Source organism: Periplaneta americana, chromosome 10, assembly GCF_040183065.1.
Source record: "Periplaneta americana isolate PAMFEO1 chromosome 10, P.americana_PAMFEO1_priV1, whole genome shotgun sequence".
Lineage (NCBI taxonomy): Eukaryota > Metazoa > Arthropoda > Insecta > Blattodea > Blattidae > Periplaneta > Periplaneta americana.
The window spans coordinates 22,451,918-22,467,402 of NC_091126.1; the positions used below are offsets into that span (position 1 = coordinate 22,451,918).

The 15,485-nt window shown below is 36.7% G+C and overlaps 1 protein-coding gene and 1 non-coding gene across 2 annotated transcripts in view; one reads left to right on the forward strand and one right to left on the reverse strand.

Moving 5' to 3' along the window:
- LOC138707520 (MOXD1 homolog 2-like) overlaps positions 1–15,485 on the forward strand; it is a 772,674-nt gene that overhangs the window by 361,166 nt on the left and 396,023 nt on the right. The gene's annotated exons all lie outside the window — the stretch shown is intronic.
- On the reverse strand, positions 5,708–5,779 carry TRNAF-GAA (transfer RNA phenylalanine (anticodon GAA)). Its single transcript has one exon. It is a non-coding gene; the product is annotated as a tRNA-Phe (tRNA).

The window sequence follows — 15,485 nt, forward strand, 5'->3', positions numbered from 1 at the left end:
GGGTCCGGAGAGAATTTTTCTCCGTTCCATCACTCTTCCATCGTATGATGACGCAGAATATCTGCATGGAAATATCATATGTACTTCGGTACATTAAAATAATATATATGATATGCGTAAATCACTTCGTGATTTAAGACGGCGCTTATTCCGTCGGATCCCGGCCAACTAGTCACTCATAACGAGTGCACCTCAGCACATGTGTGGACTTCGTTCCTACGTTCATAGACATCTATGACGTAGTGCAGAGGGCGGCCACTAGAGGAAACCCAAGAGTTGGAGCTTAATCTGAGACGATTCTGTCCGACGCCGGGGTGGTATCCAGTGTGGCTTAGTGGATAAAGCATCAGCACGTAGAGCTGAAAACCCGGGTTCAAATCCCGGTGCCGGAGAGAATTTTTCTCCGTTCCATCACTCTTTCATCGTATGATGACGTAGAATATCTGCATGGAAATATCATATGTACTTCGGTACATTAATAGTACATTATGCAACGAGCCTATAATGAAGGTAATTAAGAAGCGACTATGGATATTTATGAAACGAGCGCAAGCGAGTTTCATAATTTTCATACGAGCTTCTTAATTACCATTATAGGCGAGTTTCATACGACTTTTTATGCTAGACTATATTTCTAACTTGATATTATTATTATTTTTTTTTGTATCTTACCGTGACCAATGTCCTGTATGTTGTGAGATGTTGGCAGACGCGAAAGTATTGATTTTTTTCCGAGGAACAGATGTTCACATTGACCTTGCTAGGCCATAAGAACCTACAGAGATAACATTGAAAAACGAGATGACAAATTGAATTTATTCGAATATCATTTACAATTAACGCTAATTATTATAGTAACAGAACATAACCTTCTGCGACAGTATTGGATTTTCAGCCTCCGTGACTTTTCGCTAATTCTCTTCCGATTGCATATCCGAGAATAATCGATACTTGCGGTTTTATAACGGTAGAAAGCTGACCTGTCATTGGCTGAAGAGTTGTAACCGGAGTCGTCATTGGCTGAAATACCTGACCTTTAATGAGTAGGTGTACTTTAATGACATGCATTAAAGGTCTGCTACCAGGTGTATAATTACTACATTTCGGCATGGTCGAGCATAAAATAATATGCTTTATTAATAATATGCGAATATATTTTTTCAAGACACTCGCGATGCGCAGTAGGGAAACAACGTTTCTGTAGAGGGGTTAGGAGTAGAAGGCAAGGTCGGGCGTGTGTCTACCGAGTTCAAAGCAAAGGCTAACCCATTCCCCTATAATTCGTAAGTCGACTCGTCCGATCTCGTTCGCAGCTATGTAGGAAGAGTGGGGGAGTGTCTTGACAAGATGCATGGGCTGTAATCGAGTGGAGTGAGATAGGGTGGATTGTATCTATGATGTGGTTGTATGTTTCAATTTTCTGTACAAGACGGCAAAAACAGTTTCAATCAGATCAATAATCGACACCTAACTATTAAAAATGTTTGGTTAATAAATGAAATTTGATGTGAACTAACAATTGTAATAAGTGTTAAAGTTACCATCGATATATTTTTTTTCTAATATCTTTTGTGTTCACTACACCAGATTAACAGATTAATTACTTATTAATATTTGTTACTTAGAATGAAACAAACATCTGTTCATTCTTATGATTGCCATTAATTTCTCTAAATAGAATACAAAACCTCTAATGGGAAAATGTTATTACATTAATATTCTCATTATATCAATATATTTTAGATTTATATTTTGCTCTTTATAACACAGTTCTAGTAAACTTTTATTAAATTAATTCTCATCATTTTAACCAACTAGCTATCTCGACTTAATATTATAATTCTTTACGTATTGCATATACACAGAATCAAATTACATTACTTCATAAATTAAGTTATTACTTTTTCTTATAGGTTTTATCTCAATTTAAATAAATATGTGCTAGTCGTTAAAACTTACCTGAAGAATATTGTTGGAGAATCTTTGAAGTGTATTGTAAATAATTGAAGAGTCCACTGCAAGAATGATGGATGTCATTAGGAATACATTTTGCAGGAGAAGCAATTGGAAGTTTTAAATGCTTAGCGCTCAAAGCTTAACTGTGATTTTCCGATTATTACTGGACAATGACTATCAGTATTATTTATTTTAGTAGGTTATTTTACGACGCTGTATCAACATCTTAGGTTATTTGGCGTCTGAATGAAATGAAGGTGATAATGCCGCTGAAATGAGCCCGGGGTCCAACACCGAAAGTTACCCACCATTTGCTCATATTGGGTTGAGGGAAAACCCCGGAAAAAACCTGAACCGGGTAACTTGCCCATACCGGGCGACTAGACGTGCTAACCGTTACTCAATAGGTGTGGACGCTACCAGTGTTAATGCCATATAACTCTGTATGTACATTCTATATGTCTTAAGCTATGCATTGACAGTCTTGGTTCATTTTCGACATCATTCTTGCAGTGGACTCTTCAATTTAAATTTGTATGTCACTATTGTATTGATTAAGGTTGGTTGAGTGGAAGAGAAGGACTTATGGGCTTAACTCTGCCAGAGAAAATAAAACATTCTATTCTATTCTATTCTATTCTATTCTATTCTATTCTATTCTATTCTATTCTATTCTATTCTAATCTATTCTATTCTATTCTATTCCATTCTATTCTATTCTATATCGAATGTTCTGTTTGCGTGACCTGTCATCTATACCCCGTAGCACAGCTAACCTGTTTTCTTCACTCGGTGACCAAACACTGGCCTTTAGTCATTAGGAATAGAGGAGTAGTAAACCAAAACTCTTCTTCTCTTTCTGATTCTGGGTTATTTCTCGTCCCGAAATCGAAGGTCATTCAATAGTTGTGTCCAAAACTTTTACTGTAGGCTATGATTAAATACGTAGTACAATGGAACTCCACAAATAGACACTCCGAAAATAGACGCTCACTCTCGTATACTTCACGATACAAGGTAAGTCAACGCATCCTGTCCAGCGCTGCACAGGGCTAACCAGTTGAACCAGTGCAGTAGTGTGCAGATACTCGTACACGTTGGCAGCAAGGCAGGGAACAAAAAATGTGTACTTATGTTGAAGCAGAAGTTACAACTATTGGAACGGTTTAAAAAAGGTGAATCAATCAGAGCCATCCCTCAAGAATTTGACATTTCGATCAGAACAGTGCATAGGATAAAACAAAATTCATCTAATCACGAGGCATTCTGTAGTGATTATAAGAAGCTTTGTTATTATCAGTTAAATGTAGGATGAAAACACAGCTTATTTTGTGTATTTCCTAAATTTAATCAATAGGGATGATTTATGTTCTCTCTTGAAGGGTATACACCATTTTAAAATAATTTAATACACAAACACAACTATTACAAGAAATGCTCAATAAGTTTTCGTAGCTTTATTCTCTTCGGCTCTAATCAACAATAACAACATGCAGGTTACCAGGCGACGATAGAAAAGATGCGAAAACAAATTAATGTGGTATATAAACAATTGAATGCTCTTTCATATTCAAGTATAAAAATATAGGGGTGCCATTTGAAATTTCAAATTGGGAGTGGCTGGGGGTGGAAGGTGAAATCTAAAATGCAATTAAGCCTTGTTTAAGACTTCCCCTTTGATATCTAAATTTACGTGTTTTTTTGGTTTAAATTTAATTCAATTAAGTAACTAATTATTTAGAGTGGGAAGTTTTGAAATTAAAGCCCCGTATGTAGATATATTTAGAGAGTTTTTCCTCCAGAAGCTTGTTTTATGTTTCAGATGTATCATGTATATATTATACTTAATCACGGATTTGTTTTGTTATACATTTTGCATATACTAAAATATATTTTATGCTCGACCATGCCGAAATGTAGTAATTATACACCTGGTAGCAGATCTTTAATGCATGTCATTAAAGTACACCTACTCATTAAAGGTCAGGTCTTTCAGCCAATGACGACTCAGGTTACAACTGTTCAGCCAATGACAGGTCAGCTTTCTACCATTATAAAACCGCAAGTATCGATTATTCTCGGATATGCGATCGAAAGAGAATTAGCGAAAAGTCACGGAGGCTGGAAATCCAATACTGTCGCAGAAGGTTATGTTCTGTTACTATAATAATTAGAGTTAATTGTAAATAATATTCAAATAAATTCAATTTTTCATCTCGTTTTTCAATGTCTAATTTAATTTCAATGTTATCTCTGTAGGTTCTTATGGCCTAGCAAGGTGAATGTGGACATCTGTTCCTCGGAAAGAATAAATAGTAGTAGTAGTATTTATTTAGTAGTATTTATTTATTTAACCCGGTAGAGATAAGGCCGTCAGGCCTTCTCTGCCCCTCTACCAGGAGATTCCAACTACAATATCAACAATAAAATTACAATTAGTATTAAATTTACAATTACAATTACAAATAATATTACAATTAGTATTAAATTTACAATAAAATCAAAGTACGAAAAGATTACCTGAATAATTAAAGCTAGATAATTTATCATAGAGAAACAAAGAATATTTTATATTTACTGAATTACAAATTAAATCTAGAATAACAAAATTGTATAGTGATGAAATTACTGAATATTGAAATATTTTGTGATAGATTAAAGAAACTATTTACAAGTAAGAAACTATTTACGCCCGCGTCTGCGCACATCTCACAACATAGGAACATTGCTCAAGTTCAGATACAAAGAAAATAATAATATCAAGTTAGAAATATGGTCGAGCATAAAAAGTCGTATGAAACTCGCCTATAATGGTAATTAAGAAGCTCGTATGAAAATTATGAAACTCGCTTGCGCTCGTTTCATAAATATCCATACTCGCTTCTTAATTACCTTCATTACAGGCTCGTTGCATAATGTACTAATTTAAAATTATATACGTTAATTATTTATGTTTCGGTCCGCACGCCATAAAAACATTGTACAGCCCTTATGTTTACCATTGTCCGCAGTTCTCCGTAGAAAGACAGCGTTCGTACCTCGTCTTGCACACCATTGCTGTGTCTATTTGTGGAGTCCCACTGTATGTTACACAAAACTATAGAAATAAATGCCACGTCAACTAATAAGTGTATAGTGAGAAATAGGACTGTTTGATTTGTGAAATGAACACCTGGGAGCTGCGTTGTGTTAGTTTCGTTAACGTCTGGGCCAGCATCATTAGACAAGATGTTGTGTTAGCGAGCGCCATGGCGGGCATTATTAAGCTTGTTTCCCGCAAGATTCCCTCTGCAGCTCTTAGTTGGGGGGGGGGAGGCGGTGAGACGAGGGAGATATTTGAACTTAAGCGTAATTTCGGGAAAGAGGAGATGTGGAAGCAGATTTGCGGGCGTTTGCGTTTGCATTACGTTTTGTTGGCCCGTTCGTTGACTCTTCTATCTCGGTTCCTCTCCTGCTCTAAAATTTTGCTTGTAATAACTGAAGTCGACAGTCAGCATGTTCATTTTGAAGCCCCTACCCCGCTGTAACCCCTGTGAGTCTGCAGCCCTCAAGCCGACAATGCAAACTTTTGATAGCCCGTAATTATTATTAGTTATATCACTCTGAAGTTGATAATGTTAATCCTTGTTTGAGTTCGCACTTTAAAAGTGTGAGATGTTTCGACTTTGTAAACGATACGTCTCTGGTTCTCCGTGCGCCTACATTCTAGACTGAGATGCGATGTAAGAGTAATGGAACAGAGAAAAATTCTCTCCGGCGCCGGGATTTGAACCCGGGTTTTCAGCTCTTCGTGCTGATGCTTTATCCACTAAGCCACACCGGATACTACCCCTGCGTCGGACAGAATCGTCTGTTTAATTTCCAACTCTTGGGTTCCCTCTAGTGGCCGCCCTCTGCACTACGTCATAGATGTCTATGAACGTAGGAACGAAGTCCACACATGTGCTGAGGTGCACTCGTTATGAGTGACTAGTTGGCCGGGATCCGACGGAATAAGCACCGTCTTAAATCACGAAGTGATTTACGCATATCATATATATTATTTTATTTTAATGTACCGAAGTACATATGATATTTCCATGCAGATATTCTGCGTTATCATACGATGTAAGAGTACTTCGGTACATTAAAATAATATATATGATATGCGTAAATCACTTCGTGATTTAAGACGGCGCTTATTCCGTCGGATCCCGGCCAACTAGTCACTCATAACGAGTGCACCTCAGCACATGTGTGGACTTCGTTCCTACGTTCATAGACATCTATGACGTAGTGCAGAGGGCGGCCACTAGAGAGAACCCAAGAGTTGGAGCTTAATCTGAGACGATTCTGTCCGACGCCGGGGTGGTATCCGGCGTGGCTTAGTGGATAAAGCATCAGCACGTAGAGCTGAAAACCCGGGTTCAAATCCCGGCGCCGGAGAGAATTTTTCTCTGTTCCATTACTCTTACATCGTATGATGACGCAGAGTATCTGGATGGAAATATCATATGTACTTCGGTACATTAAAATAATATATAGACTGAGATATATGGGAATGAGCAGTGTATTATGACAATGAATTATTGAAAGAATTTTAGTTTTGTCCTTTTAGGGCCGGTATTATAAACACCGTTTATACCTTATGTTCAGTTTCAACTGAAGTTTTTCGTTATGCTTCGTATTATAAATCTTAACTACCAGTTAAGGCTGGTTCACAATAAACCGGGAACGAGAACCAGAATGAAAACGAGAAGCAGAGGACGTGAATATGAAAATTTTTGATTCACAATAAAACGAGAATGTAGACGACTATGCATATCGATATGCATGTCAATAACGATATGTAAAGTCGATATTACGCATTATGATGTTATTTGTGTATAATTGACCAATGGCGTTCTCTCATGAGTACAAGGCAGCCAACATAAACACAGGTTAACCAACTTCGAAATTTCAACTGAAACATTTCATTAGGTACGGTACTATAAATATGCCCATGCATCTTTATTATCACAACCTATTTTAAGTCTACCATAACGTAAAATAATTAAAGAAGAAATATTTGTAATAGAACAAAAATTAACACAACAGTAGTTATTGAATTGAAGCATGAATATGTGTGTGTAATAGAACCAATAAAGTAATAAAATATGATTCGCTTCCGATCGGTGTTCAAACATGCAGCTATTGAAAGCCACGTATTCCCCTTCATTTTCTCATCTTTATACGAGGTGCACTGCTTATCGCAAACGTCAGGATTTTCCTCAGCACTCAATATTAGAATCTCATCAAATAAAACTTGCTCCATGATGCACAGCACAGAACAAAATAATGCATAGGTTATGCCACGGTCTTCTTGCTACAAAATATACGACGACAAAATAGCTTTTAGATGGTAATAGAATGAATCTAGTGGTCTGTGATCGGAAACGTGAACGCCAAAATTGAATCTTGGCCAAATCTCCGTTCCCGATCCTGGGCTCCGGCAAGCTTTTCGTTAATTGTGAATGCTCACATTTAAATGTACACATTTTAACAATTTTATCGTTTTCTTTCCGATTCTCGTTTCCGGTTTATTGTGAACCAACCTTTAATCTTGAGTTAACTTGAGTTTAACTCGGTCGACAGTCCTCTGCCGTTTAAACTACAGTTCAAGGTTCAACATAGCGGTTCTCGCAATAGCCTACACTTGGATATTGCAGATGTTTTCCAAGAACTTATGAGTGACGATAAGTGAGTGATCAATATTACTGAACGACCACGGCGGCGAAGAATTCTTCGAAGTAGAGTGCACCACTTTGAAATATAAATGAATATAATTTTTAAAACAGATTGAAGTTTTCGAAGCAGACAGTCCTAACCTTCAGAATTAGGCTTTATAATCCTAACCTTGTTTCGAAAAATTGAAACTCGGATACAACATGCAACAGAAAAATGAGAAAGTGCAAAAATATGTTTTAGGGATTGAATTTAAAGATTATTTGTAACGATAAGTGATATCTTTTTTACTTTTGAAAGCATTCTGTTGAATCTCTGCTCAATTACTAGTTGCGATACACTATTTTTCCTGTGGAAGTCCTAGGCATACTGAAAACGATGGAAGATTTCGAAGGTGTACATAAATCTACAATAGACCCATTGAGCATTGTACTCTGTGTGGTAGACAGTCTCCTGGTAAGATTTGCTATGGGGCCTGATTTACAAACACACTAATATTATTGTGTGTGGATAAGCTTCAGGGCTTCTACCGCGTTGTCTTGGTGTTATTGGCTGACGTTTCGACCGCTGTGTTGTGGCCATCTTCAGAGCAGTTGTTGGATAAGGAAATCGAAAAATCGAAAAATCGAAGGAGAATTGGGAGGAAAATTTTAAAAGGTACGCAAAACGCGTCCTTGCAAGGGGTTGGGGGCTGTACAAAACTAAATATGTGAGCTCCAAGCCTGTTGGCCACTAGTCTCACTCCGGGTTACGCTGCTCCCCTGAAGGAGCTCTAGAAAATTTTGAAGGGGAAGCCGAAATTGGACGTAACCTCTTAGGTACCACATACGCGAGGGGGGCTGAGATTGATCAATTGATCACGGAACGGGGCGAGGAGGAGTTGGCTGGTGTTTGCCGTTAGGATGGCAAGACGCTGTCATCTGTTGTTCGATGACAAAGCAGGTGAAGGCCGTCGGAATAAGCGCCGTGAAATCTAAGCTGCAATTTGAGAGGTCCCTGTCCTTTCAATTTGCGACTTATTGAGTGACCTCGTATGTTTAATAGACTATTAATATTATCTGAACTAGGGCATACATAATTTATAATAAAGGTGGAATATATATGGGGAAGGGCATATAGGTCCGTGGCCCATTTCTTATAGGGCTCATCCCGACATTTGTCTTACGCCTGAGGAAAACCACGGAATACCTTAGGCAGGATGAGTTGTCTCATATAAGAGACTAGCCAATTTGGCTATTATGTAGGAGGTCATGAGCCTTGTTGATTTTTCTCAATTTCGAGACCAGCCATTTGGCTATATGATGGCTCAATTGCGAAGAGGGGGGAGAGATGTAATTGTTAATTAGGGAGATTCATGGGGATATGAGTGCAGGTCCGTGGCCCATTTCTTTTAGGGCTCATCCCGACATTTGTCTTAGCGCCTTAGGAAAACCACGGAAAAACCTTAGGCAGGATGAGTTGTCTCAATATCAGAGACTAGCCAGTTGGCTCTTAGGTTGAATGACTCTATGAATCGATGGATATATACTAGCCAATTGGCTCTATTAGATTTCCATCGATCAACAAAAGTAGATAATGTTATGGAGGGATTTTGTTTAGCCCAGTTAAGACAAGGTCATTTTAAAGCGGTTGCACTATCCAAGGAGTCTCATGGAGTTGAGTCGTAGCTACCAAAACCTGGGAGTAACGCCAGCCTCCCTGTCCTCCTGTCTCAATAGTATAGCTAATGGACCTGTCTGGTGTCTACGCCGTAACCTAGGATCATACTGGCCGAGGCCAGATATGAGCGGGTTGGGGTTAGCACGAGCTTCCGCATACAGGTTCCTAGCCAGTCGAGCAATGAACTCGTCTATGGTTGGCAACTCTAGTTCATCATGGAACTTTCTTCTCGAGGCGACTCGGGGGAGATGGGTAATGAGTCGAATCACCTGGTTTTGGACAACTTGGAGTTTACGGAGATGGGACACTGCCGCAAACCCCCATGCGGGTGCGGCATAGGTAATGACAGAGCGAATGAGGGCCTTATACATGGTAAGTCCTACCCTCAGGTTGTCAGGAGTTAAGGCCGCCAGAATGGGATACCGTGCCCGTTGTCCGGATGAAGGGGGGGGGGCGCCGCGTACATGTGGAGACCTGGTTTCTCGTTCCTAAGTATAGGTATCAAGGTCACTCTTTCGGACCTTATGAGGGCCATTATTTAATATGAATACTCCCCTTCATACAGACCTCAACCGGATTGGACCACGTAGGACCAATCAGATGCCAGAAGGAGAACCTACGACCTATCACAGCAAGTACTCCCCCCATCGAGACTACTATATATATAAGTACTGGCAGACTATTTCCTTATCCAACAACTGCTCTGAAGATGGCCACAACACAGCGGTCGAAACGTCAGCCAATAACACCAAGACAACGCGGTAGAAGCCCTGAAGTTTATCCACACACCATGTACACCAGCCGCGGAAGCCTACGCGAACACACTAATATTATTACCTAATTTTACTAGACTCATAAAAATAATTGTATTGTTTGTCTTAATTCTGTTTCATAAACATTCTAGATAACACATAAAATGCGCACACTAATATTATTATTTCATTACTCAGTTAATTCTGTATGGTGTTACGTTGCATATCGTCACCCAACGTTTAGTTTGGTTGCATTGTGTTTGGGAGTATAACGTTGATAGCCAGCGTTAAGAAATTATTTGAGGTTAAGTCTGACAAGCATACCGAAGTACGCAGTATTGGTCCTCTATAGGTTTTTTTATGATACTCTCTCTGATATCAAAGAACAAAGATGTTTCTTGATGAAGATTCTGCGCGATCCTCGGCTATTTTAAATCAATAATATGAATTAAACGGCTTCGATCGTCTCCTTTTCGTTCCTAGCAGTAATACCAATCGTATTTCACTACGGTTTAACTTAACCGAGACTCTGTAATACGGCATGTTGAGTTAAACTCACGGTTAGGTTTAACCTAGGTTTAACATAATCTTTAGATTAACCGTATTTATAAAACGGGGGCCTAAATGTGCAGAAATTTGATCCGAAGAAATGTAACATTGTAAAATTTCTTTGCAAAACGAAAAGTTACATTTCAACTACGCCATTTGGTATAAGGAAGGCGCTGAAAAGCTTGGGACCGTTAATGTTGACCCCAAAGTCTAATTTTCTTCAGGACAGCTCTTTAGAGAGACTATTACACTTTTAATACGTCATACTACTTTTGACAAATAAAACGGTAAAGAACGATGTGTTTTAACCAATCATGGCTGCTTATCCTACAATTTTTATTACCTTCCTAGCAGTTGTTTGTTTTATCACCTCGCTAGCATTTGTTTGCTTTTATCACTCCGTAGCATTTGCTTCTATTTTTGCCAGCATAGTACTTTAAATAATTGTTCCTTTTACAATGATTCATGTTTATTTCACCATACTTCATTAAAACGTTTCTATCATTTATCTTGTTTATATTATTTAGGTTATGTTATAGCTTCTGCTGTATGAGATTATGGATAGTCACGTATTAGAGATTGTTTAATATATAGGGTGATTCATGAGAATTTATCGCCACTTACGGAGTTTATTTCCGAAGACATTCTGAGCAAAAAATGTCATATAAACATGTCCTAATCTCAATAATTTCAGAGTTACACTAAACGGTAGGTAAAAATACCTTTTTTTTTTCTTTAGTTTTAAGGGTAAAAGAATATTACAAATGAAGAATGAACTATTCAGAAGTATCATTTCTTTAATTGGCTAGTGTTCTGTAGCTAAGATTTTTTACAGATTTTATTTTAAATTTTTAACTAATAATTATATTATTCTTACGCACTTACAACAAAAATTGTTACAAATCATACGACTTTAGGAACTTGATTCTTTACAGTTTATTTATGCATCCTAATGTATATCTTGAAGACTTCATAAGAGTGGCGTGATTTGTAACATTGTTGTGCTAAATGCGTAAGAAAAATGTAATTTTGTAGTAAAATCGAAAAAAAAAATCTGTACGAAACAACTATGGAATTCACAACACATTTTTAGGTTCAGAATATTAGCTAATTAAAGATCAGAATAGTTCATTCTTTATTTGTAATATTCTTTTACCCCTAGAACAAAAGAACAATGGTATTTTTTTACAACTTCAAATTAATGAAAATATTGAGACTAGGACGCTTGTTTATATGACAATTTTTAGTCCTAATGTCTTCGGAAATAAGCTTCGTAAGTGACGATAAATCTTCCTGAATCACCCTGTATGTTGATAATTGAAGTGGCATTCAACTGTTTCAATAAAAATAAAACTAGGTGAACAAAGTCTTCTTGACTAGTAATCGTCAATAGAGCTCAATGAAAAATGCTTATTTGACACAACTGGTAACAAGAGAACAGCTCATAACACACTACTGCCTTCTAGCGGAATATTTGTAATGATGAGATAGTACAATAATGCATTTGAAGAAAATTTAGTATTTTCATAAGTCGATTAATATTTTATTGTATTAGATTACTTTATTTCTTCTAATCTTTATATATTTTCTTCAATTAAATCCCACTCGAATTTTGATTTTCTCTAGATAAATCAAAACCTCTAGTGAGATTACTGTACAGAGATCTGTAGCATCGATACTTGGTCATATTTTAAATAATACTGGTCAAATAAATGAGGAAGCAATACACATTTTTTGCTTAAACATATTATCCAAAGTTCAGTCTGGATTCGGACTAGGTTTCACTGAATTTGTAGGTAAAAGTTACAGTGAACAGCTGTATGAGTTACGTGTAATGCATTATTGATTCTAAGCATAGAAGGCAAAGTGAAGTTTTGGATTCCTCAGAAACTTTCCGTAATGACTTGTTGAACAGTATCACCACACTCTCCTGCACATAGTAGTGGTTTCCTGTCTGACCAGCTACTTGAACTGAATGCAGATAAAATACAAAATCCCTGACATTACATTTGGATCGATACTATTATCCGCCGATAGGATTTCTTCTCCCCTTTGCGTTACATGGAAACATGCTTTGATGAGAGAAAAAGGGGAGAAGGGGCTAAACCTTGACAATCCTCGTCCAGTTCGATAAACCCACAGCAGCCCTTGATACGTGTGCCCGCTCCTAAGTGTGTTAGCCCGACACCACTTTTAACTTTTATGCAGCTTTCACGTTGAAACGCCGTCGGTTTTAGGAAGAACCAATCCTTTCGCCAACGTTCTAATTTTAATACTGTATAGTTAAACTCGAACAGCTTATCAGAGGTTTGCTTTTCGGCTGTGATAAAGCGATGAGAGGTTACTTTATGAGTAATAAAATAAATGATAATATCTTCCATTATAAATGCATTAAATATTCAGTTACCTCTTAATAAAGGATAACGTATGTTTCAAAAATTCCTCTCTCACAACACACAGACGTGTCTTTATTATATCATCATCTCGTCCGGAACCGACAAAGAGGGGAAGTAAAGAAGATTTGGGTAGTCCATCTACTTGTGAGGGAAAGGAAGGAAATAAGGAACCGCAGAACTACAGCCTACGAAGTTGGTGCTTAAGGGGGATGGAGTGAGAAAAGTGTGGCAAAAGACATAGAAACAATAAAGTGAGTGTTCAAGGAGTAAGAGTAACTAGCAAAACAATCGGAGAGAGAATGTATAAGCGAATAAGTGAATTAGTGTCCAGAGAAACAAGAGTTGATAAAGGAAGTGACTAGAGAAAATTAGAAGTGTTTGTTAATAGTAATTGGTAGTGAAATGTTACTAATATTGGAGTGTCGACTAAGTTAGTGTACAATCAGAGAAATTGAAATGATAGGAAGACAGCAAGTATTTTAATGTAAGTTTACAAATGAATGTTGAGTTGACTTACAAAAATAGTGGCACACGGAAAATTTATCGGGGTGAAAGGGAACAGTTTAACAAAATAAACATGTGATTCAGTGTTTAATGGAGAAATAGGGGATAAGAGTTATGACAGAAGTGAGGAGAGGTAGAACTGATTGTAAATTAGAGAGGAAAGTGAATGAGTATGATTAAATAGAGTTAGTAGTAAACGTTAGTTCAAAATTAGGGAAATTTTAGACGATAGGAAGTACTTCAAATATACAGTAAGTAAGCAATAAAAGTTGTGAGGTGTTCATTAGAAAGAAGGGAAAATGTTAAGGGGAGAGGTTAGAAAGCAAATTGAGAGTATGTATTATAGTAATAGAGGTAACAAAGGTAAAACAAGATGACTGCACACGTCAACGAAAGTTTATTGTAATTAGAAGGTAATGGGGAGCACGAATACAGAGATGTGGTGGCGACCCATTACCAAATAAGAGTTGTAGAAATAAATATATCAATATATCAATATCAATATCATCATCAGTGTTTGCTTATATGGTTAATTAGAAAATTAGGCTGGAAGTCTGTATAGTTTGGCAACAGCGCATCGCCGGCTTCAATATGAAAGCACATAGGCGCTCGGTCTGAACAGCTGAATTCCGTCCCTTAGTCACCCCAATAGCGTTGTCAGACTTTCTAATGGCAGGAAATAACGATACGTGTTAATATATCTGCAGTGCCTGGAAAAAGTGACATAAGTCAGTTTCCACAAACCTTTTTTGATAATTCATTGACAACTTACGGAACATCTGCTCGCTTGGAAAAAGAGACATAACTATTTCTCCCATTACAATAATTCATACAGAAAAAAATCAATTCGACATAAACCAGTGTAAGTTGTCAATAAATTATCAAAAAAGGTTTGTGGAAACTGACTTATGTCACTTTTCCCAAGCAGATATTTACTTTGCAAGAAAACAGTCTATTTTATTGAAAAACTGCAAAGGGATAAATCATTCCTTGTCAATTTCTCTACGGATAAAGAGTTAAAATCAGAATCATAACTGTTAAAGCTTAATATACATACATTACACTTTATAAAACGCTATTCAGAATATTAAAAAGCTAATAATTACCTGTAAAATATTATCAAATTTGCATATTTTTTACAACCGTAAAGCATTTAAATAATAAAATATACAATTAATTAAATATCTTCATGCTTCTTTTGCTGAAATGTTTTGAAGACAAACATCCATAACATAGTCTAGGATCTTTTTAATATTTACCTTCAATATTAAATTTCCTAAAATTATTCATTAAGAAAAAATATTATTTTACAGGTAATTATTATTAGCTATTCTAATATTCTGAATAGTGTTTTATAAAGCGTAATGTATGTATATTAAGCATGAAAATGTTTGTTAATTTATCTTTTATAGTAGCTGAGATATAAAAAAATGAATTTCAACTAATTTTTGCAGGCCAAAAGTGTACCTCCTCCTTGAGTTAATACCAGGATTAGTGGAGTTATTAAACAGACTTTCGATACCTATTTCATATTAACTGTAGGAAAATGTAATAGAAAGTTCTAGTGGAACCCGAATACAAAAATGTGGTGGTACACAATTACTGGTGTTATAAATAAAATGCTGTATAATCAACAGTAATCTCACTAGATGTTTTGATTTATCTAGAGAAAATCAAAACTCGAGTGGGATTTAATTGGCTATTACACATTAGAAGAAAGTATATAAAGATTAGAAGAAATGAAGTACTCTAATACGATAAAATATTAATTGGCTTACGAAAATACAACTGTCTTCAAATGTATTATTGTACCATCTCAACATTACAAATATTACGCTAGATGCATGCTAGATGGCAGTAGTGAGCAATGCCTTCTCGTCGAGAAATTCTCGATCTATTATACACGATGGCAATGTTACTAGTCAAGAAGGCTTTGTTGATTCAGTTTCATTTTTATTAAAATGCA